General features: G+C 37.6%; 1 pseudogene; it reads right to left on the reverse strand.

The window, feature by feature from the left end:
* Positions 1 to 6,112: 6,112 nt before the first annotated feature.
* On the reverse strand, positions 6,113 to 7,427 carry LOC140511379 (keratin, type I cytoskeletal 17 pseudogene; annotated as a pseudogene).
* Between the last annotated feature and the right edge of the window lie 455 nt (positions 7,428 to 7,882).

Genomic DNA, 7,882 nt, shown 5'->3' on the forward strand with positions numbered 1-7,882 from the left:
AGAAATCAAGGAGATGTGACATATGGGTGGGGTCTGTCAAGAAGGGAGAATGCAGGCAAGTATTTCCTCCCAATCCCTTCATAGTTATTTCTGTCTCATCACAGAAAGAAAAAATCAACCACTGAAAGATTTGATTTTTATTTTTAAAATGCAGCGAGTAAGGAGTAGTATTTTTTTAAATGAACAGAAACATTATTCTTATGTATAAAATAAACTTCACTTGTCCAATATATAGGAAAATTTGTTGCAGTCCACTTTAGATTCATAGCCAAAAGCTGAACCACTCAGCAATGATGCATATTTTGATATCTCCTGTGAGATGAAATATACATTCTGTCTCATGATGTGTTGTACTTTAAAGAAGTACAAGATTTTTAAGATTTTTGCCTTCCTGTACATAACTTCTGCCCAAGACCATTCTTTTGCTGCTAAGACATGAATAGACTGGGGAGAAAACACTTGAGAATTCATTAGTCTTTACAAGCAAGAGGCTTTAAAACATTATTTTAAAGCCTTAGTTTGCAAATTTCAAAAGGTCACATCTTAGAAATTATTGTCTATTTATTCATCCCTCGATAGAATATCTATGAATCGGTTAAGATTATTAGATCATCAATTGTTGTTTTGGTTTTAAAAAGGCATACAATTTATACATATAGCTGGGCTACTAACTTCATATCATTATCTAGTTCCTGGATACATTTTGATAATCCTATGGTCATAGATTCTATTGATTTTTCCTAAAAGTATCCTATACATTGAAAGGTAAAGAGACACTATTTACTCAGTAATAAAACTCTCATATGTAAATAACAGATGATAAAATATATTAATTTGTTCAATAAGTTTTTAGCATCTACTAGGTGCAAATCACTGTGATAGGTGATAGAAATGCAGAGACAAAAATACAATAGCTCCCGTTTTAAAGAAGTTTACATTCTGTGGATAAAGATTCAAAGTTCAGTTTTAGCCCAGATCTATGATGTCATTGGCAAAGGGAATCCCCAATGAAACAGGCCAATTGATCAATTGCTCTGCTACCTAGGGTCTTAGATACCTGGGACATTGAGAGGTTAAATGACTTGTCCAGTCTATCTGGCTGGCTCAAACACAGATAATCCTGACTATAGACTGGCTCTTTATTCTTTTTCCCATGGCTGTTTCTCTCACCAGACACTGTCGCAGAAGATAATAGTCATTCAGGATGCACTTAAAATGTTGGCCAATGCCCCACATTCACTTTCTTGAAGAGTTTGAGAAGGCAGTTTGTGAATGCAAAGTGGGAACTAAGGTGATCAAAATGAAACCTCAGGATAGATGAAGGTCTCAGGCACTTTTGTTTCTTAGGTCTCAGACCAAATGTTCCTATGATGTCAATAATTCTCTTTCAAAAAATTTTGCAGATGATTAGAGAAAAAAAGAAAAGAACCTATATGTCCTAAAATGTTTATAGAAACTCTCTTTGTGGTGGCAAAGACATGGAAATTTCAGGGACACCCATTAATTGGGGAGTGGCTGAACAAGTTGTGGTATGAGATTATGGTGACGTACTATAGTTTTATAAGAAATGATGAGCTCTGCGATAGAAAATATGGAAAGACACAGAACGACTTGCACAAAATAATGGAAATAAAAATGAGTTGAAGGAAGAGAACATTGCATACAATTCATACATATTTGTATAATGTTTTCAATATTGTATAACAATATTTTGAAGAATAACTGAGCGAATAGGTCATTTTGACTATTAAAAATGAATTATAAGGGCCATATGAAGAACGACACTATGTCCAGAGAAAGAAATGAGGCCTTTTAACATTTCTCCATCTTTCTTTCAACGTCCATTCTCAGATATAATAATCATAACTGAACACAGTACTCCAGATTTGATCTGACTTGAGTTGGTTATGGCAGAACCTGTCAAACTGAACTTGAAAATCACACCCTCCTTTAAAATAATCTGAAACTATATCAGGATTATTTTGGCTGCCATTTCACATTATTTACTCATATTGAAATTCTAATTTTACTAGTTTAGCTTAGTAAAACACTTATAATGGTTTGAGAGGAAACTGTTGTCTAACTTTCATCTAAAATTTGTGAAATTGATTTTGGAACACAAGCTTCTATTTGAACCAATTGCTTGCTTTTAAAGGACATTTTCTATCCTGATTCTGTTATCTAATGTATTAGTCATCTCTCCTAGATTTGTGTGAGCTACAAATTTCATAACTGTTTCATCTAGACTTTTATTCCAATCATTGATTTGACAAAAAGAAAAACAAAAAAAGCACAGACCAAACCTTCCTCCCTCTAAAATATGTATATATGTATGTATATATACATGTAAATGTATACATTCATATATAAATATATACACACATATACATATACATGGATATATGTGCAATATAAACATATATACACATATATTCATATAAAAATCCTAGCAACTGTTTTTAATTAATCTACAAAAATTATCATAATTTTTAGAAAATATTTATTTTAACACCAGTGTCAAATGGACTGCTCTCATTTTCTGGTAATTTATGGTCTAGAGGCACTTTCTTGTGATGCACATTCACATCCAACATTCTTCTTTGATGTAAAAAGTCATACATTTTAAAGCTACTTCCTTATTCAAGTCTTTCTGCATCTCTTTGCTCCCATGTACTCTCCTATTGATTTACTTTCTATTGACATAGTGTAGGAAGGGAGAAAGGAAGAAAAGAGAGCTAGCATGAAACCATCTCCTTCCCCCAAGTATAGCACCTTCTCGAGACTTCAGACACTGGACTGTTTTAGCACTTGTGGTTGCTGTTTTTATGCTTTCGAGTATGCCCGATGCTACCCGTCAATCACAAGATATTTTTCATGTGTTCTCATCTGCCTTCATTCAACAGATGAAATGTCAAATTGCTTAATAACTTCTTCACACATTGGAGATAGTAGGAAAATTTCTTAATAGTTTGTTAAAATTGACTTATTAATTGATTTAAATGGATGACTAAGCCTTATATAATTGAGATGAGGATAGAATCCCCATTCCCACCCATTTCCATGTTTTTCATATACACATTATACTCAATATATTTCCTGCTCTAGTTCATAGTCTCATCACCTCTTAGTGAATTTTTTCCATGGCCTTCTAATTGGCCTCCCTAAGTCAAGTATTTTTTTCTCTTTCTCTAAGCCATCCATCACACAGCTCGTTAATATTCCTAAACCATAGGTCTGATATTACTTCCCCCAAATCTCCAGCATCTCCGTATAACTATTAAGAAAAAAAAATAAATCTTTTATGTTACCTTGACAGCCCTTCACATTCTGACTTCAGGCTACCTTTCCTGATCCCTTCGACGTCCTTTCGTATACTATATGATCCAGCTGGAGTGGCTTATTTAAAATAAGTACTTCACCGAGGATATTTCATCTCCTGTCTGTGTTTCACCCTGGCTATCCCTCTTGCCTGAAATGTGTTTCACCTTCGCGTCTACTTCTTAGAATTCCTGGTTTCATGCAAAGCTCAGTTTATGTGCAACCTCCAAATGAGGCCTTTTCTGATCCTCTCAGTTCCTATAGCTTTGCACTCTGAAACTAACATGTATTTAGCTTATATAAATTGAATTCATTTAAATATTTACATGCGGTAAGCTCTATGAACATAGGAGTTTCTTCATTTTTATCTTTCTATTCCTACTATCTAAGAAAACAGTTGATATTTAATTAATGTTTGCTGAATAAATGATAGGCAAGCTGAGTAGGATTATAGTAGAAGGATATCTAACTGGTCTGAGCCCCTTCAAGTCACCAGGCCCAGCTGGGTCTTTATATGATATTCAGAGTTGTTGCATGTGTGATGGCCAAGTTATTGTCTCAGATGTTTAGAAATGGTGAAGAATAGGAAAGTTATTCGCAGAACTGGAGCGGAGAAAATAGTCTGACTTCAAAAAAAAAAAAAAGAAAGAAAACAATGAAAGAAAAAAAAATCAGATTGAGTTTATAAAGTATAGGTCAGTAAGTTTGACTTTTATTCTTCCAAAAATTCCAGACCATATTGTTAGAGAGATGGTTAGAGGAGATCTCGAAAAGGAAGCAATGAGAACAAAGAGCTAAGGGCTTCGTCAAAAACAGATCATTTTCTTTTGATAAGCTCAGTAAACCACGGAATGCTGAAGAAACCTACAAAGAGAGAGGCAAATATGTCTAGGTTTTAGCAAACCATTTGTCTGATTCCTTCTTGCTACTGTTATGGATTGGAGGGGGAGCCGACATAATAGCACAGCTAAATGAATTTGGAGCTGATTGAATATTATAATTCAAGCTCTAGTCATTAATTATTCAGAATGAACCAGGAAGGAACTCTGAAATAGAGCAATCCAGGGATCAGAACTTGGAATTATTTTATTTAACATATTTATTAATAACTTAGATAAAGCATAGATGACATGTTTATGAAATGTGTGGATGACACAGATCTGGGAGACATACCTAACATATTGGATGAGCTCATTAGAATCTAAAAATATCCTGTCAGGGTGGATTATTTAAAAGAATCTAATAAAATGAAAAGCAATAGGGATAATTGTAAAGTCTTTTACTAGGTTTTAAAACAACATCACAACAGCAGTATAGGAGAAATTGGGTAGACGAAACTCATCTGAAAAGCAGCTGGAGGTATTAGTGCACTATAAACTCAATGTGTTCAACAGTGCATCATGGAAATCAAAAAGTTCACATGATCAAATAAGAGGAAGAAAGGTATATGTCAAAAAAGGTATATGTCAGCAGAGAACACACTGGAATGAGTTATTGGAGCAGGATTTTTGTGTCAGAAAGGTAGTATTAGAAAAAAAAAATATTGAAAGAAGCATATTTGTTTCCTAATATATAATTAGGAAAAGAGAATAAAAATTAAAAATAAATATTTAATTAATAATCATGCTGTCTTCTATACTCTACCATTCAAAGATCTCATTACCTTTGGAAACATTAATTTAGTTTATGTTATTTCAAATCATTTCAACAAAAATCATCCATCCTCTTAACATTTCAGAGGAATTAGCATGAATTTTACAATGTAACTTTTTATTGGTGGTTATATATATGCTCAATTTAATTCAAGAAAGTTATCTTTTTTTTTTATTCTTGTGGTCCATTGCTAAATCTCTCTGACATGGGAGAATATGTTGATAGTGTTAAATGAAAGAAGCATATTAGTAGACAACTAATGAGATGACAAATAACTTAGTTCTTATTTTGGAATAAATTATTCTGGGAACTATATTTGCCACATAGCCAAGTTAATTTAATGTAATAACTAATTGTAATAAAATAAATTTTATTTAAACACATACTGTGGAGTTGCTTTCAGAGATGGACTCAGGATTATAATTTAGTAAAGGGATCTGAAACTCAAATTTCCCTTTTTACTTTAATGTGAAACATTCATAATTTATACAATTACCATCTAAATATTCTTTTTTTTATTCTTAGTCCCACTGTATATTTTCCTGAGTATGAGATTTCATTGTATAATTTTAGGTCAGTGCAGATAGTCTCTACCTGGGTCAAAGTTTAAGATAGCTATGGACAGAATGCTAAATTTGAAGATGGTTATCAATATCATTCCTTCTTGTCTTATGGGTAAACTTCACCCTTTTTTTGTATTGTTTGAAGAAGACTCATTGGAATTGAAAAGTGAAATGACATACAATTTTATAATATACTCTATAATTTGAAACAGAATTGGGTCATGAAAATAATAATCATGTATTAACCATAACCAGAGTCTGGTCACTAGATCTTGGTTAATCTACTCCTCAGATTATAGGAAAAACCCACATGAGTCTAGGGCAGTTCTCTTCTGCCATTAGTTATAGTCCCCAACATTCTCATTTCCTGGTTCTCTCCAAAATTATCACTTGAGAATAAGTCATCCAGCTGAAGGTAGGTTTTTTTTTTGTTGTTGTTTTTTCTGAGTCAACAAGCTTTATTAAATGAGAAGCTAGAGAGCAGGAGACATGGGTTGGGGTTTGGGGAAGGGGCTACAGAAGGAAGTTGAGGGAAGGAGAGACACTAAAAAGTGGCTTTCCTCTTGCTTCTCCCTGGGGCCGCTGGGCCTCCCTCAGTGGGGAGATTGGTGGACCTGCTCCCGAGAAGAGATGACCTTGCCATCTTGCACCTCCTCCACAATGATGTGCACCTGGTGAGCGGTCACGGGTTCATTGGGTTTGTACTGAGACAGGTAAGCATCTTCTCGCCCCAGCAGGAGGCGGTAGGTGGCGATCTCCTGCTCCAGATGGGTCTTCACGTCCAGGAGGACCTTGTGTAGTCGGTTCTGCCGCTCCATCTCACAGTGCAGCTGAGCCAGCGCTCCTCAGCGCTGCTGCTGAGCCCCTGGATCTGGGACAGCTGGACACAGTAGCAGCTCTCTGTCTCAGCCAGGCTGCCCTCCAGGGAGGCTGTCATGCTGAGCTGGGACTGCAGCTCAATGTCCAGAGCTTGAACACTGCGGCGGAGCTCAGAGATCTCGCTCTTGCCACTCTGCAGGAGTTCACTGTTCGTGTCTACTTCTTGGTTTAGCTCTTCAGTCTTGCTGAAGAACCAGTCCTCAGCATCCTTGCGGGTTTTCTCCACCATCTTCTCATACTGGTCACACATTTCAGCCAGGGTTCGGCTCAGGTCCACACCGGGTGCTGCATCCATCTCCACATTGATCTCTCCACTCACCTGGCCTCTCAGGGAATTCATCTCCTCCTCATGATTCTTCCTAAGGTAAGCCAGCTCCTCCTTCATGTTCTGAATCTGCATCTCCAGGTCAGTCCTAGACAGGGTCAACTCTGTGCAGGCCACTGATGTCAGTGTCCATGCTGGTGCGCAGGGCCAGCTCTGTCTCATACTTGGTTCGGAAGTCAGCAGCAGCCAGGCGGGCATTGTCAATCTGCAGAAGGATGTTGGCATTGTCCACAGTGGCAGTGAGGATCTTATTCTTCAGGTCCTCAATGGTCTGATGGTAGCCACTGTAGTTCTTGGCAGGGTCAGGTGCCTGCTTCTGGTACCAGTCCCGGATCTTCAGCTCCAGATCAGTGCTGGCCTCTTGGGCAGTACCTTGTCCAGGTACGAGGCCAGGCAGTCAGTGAGGTTCTGCATGGTGGCTTTCTCCCCACCAGCCATGAGGCCATCCACACCACCAAAGCTGCTCCCATAGCTGTCCCCCATCCCACTACGCAAACACAATTGCCAAAATAGCAGCTGCCACCATAACCTCCCCCTAGACTTCCTCCTCAGACCAACCTAGAGGAGGAGACAGAACCAAAGCTGCTGCCTGGGGCCCAGCAGGAAGCTCTGGTGGAACTACCACCAAGGCTGGAAGAGCCCTTGATGGAGCTGGAGGTGGTGTACTGGCAAATAGTAGTGGAGGCCATGGTAAGGGAAAGAGAGGAAAGCTCACTCTGTTTTCAGTCACATGAGGAGGAGCTGGGATGGAGAGGTGTGAGTCAAAGGTAGTATTTTAGGGGGAATAAAAGTACTTATTAAGATAGTACAATAAGAATAGCTGGTACAAATCAAGTCAGTTATCATTTATTAAGACCATACCATGAGCTAGACACCATGTGCTAAGTGCTGGATTACTGAGTGTTTTGCCACTTCTTTGTACAGTTCATTTTACAGAAGAGGAAACTGAGGCAAACAAGATTAAGTAATTTACGCAGAGTCACAAAGCTAGTAAGTATCTGAGGTCAGATTTGAATTCATGAAGAAGAATCTTCCTGACTCCAAGCCCATTCAACATGCCACCTAGCTGCCCCTACTAAGTACAGGGGAAAGATGAAAAACAGCCCTAATTCTCAGGGAGGTCACAGGTTAATGGGGGGACAAC

This window comes from Notamacropus eugenii, chromosome 6, assembly GCF_028372415.1.
Source record: "Notamacropus eugenii isolate mMacEug1 chromosome 6, mMacEug1.pri_v2, whole genome shotgun sequence".
NCBI classification, from domain to species: domain Eukaryota; kingdom Metazoa; phylum Chordata; class Mammalia; order Diprotodontia; family Macropodidae; genus Notamacropus; species Notamacropus eugenii.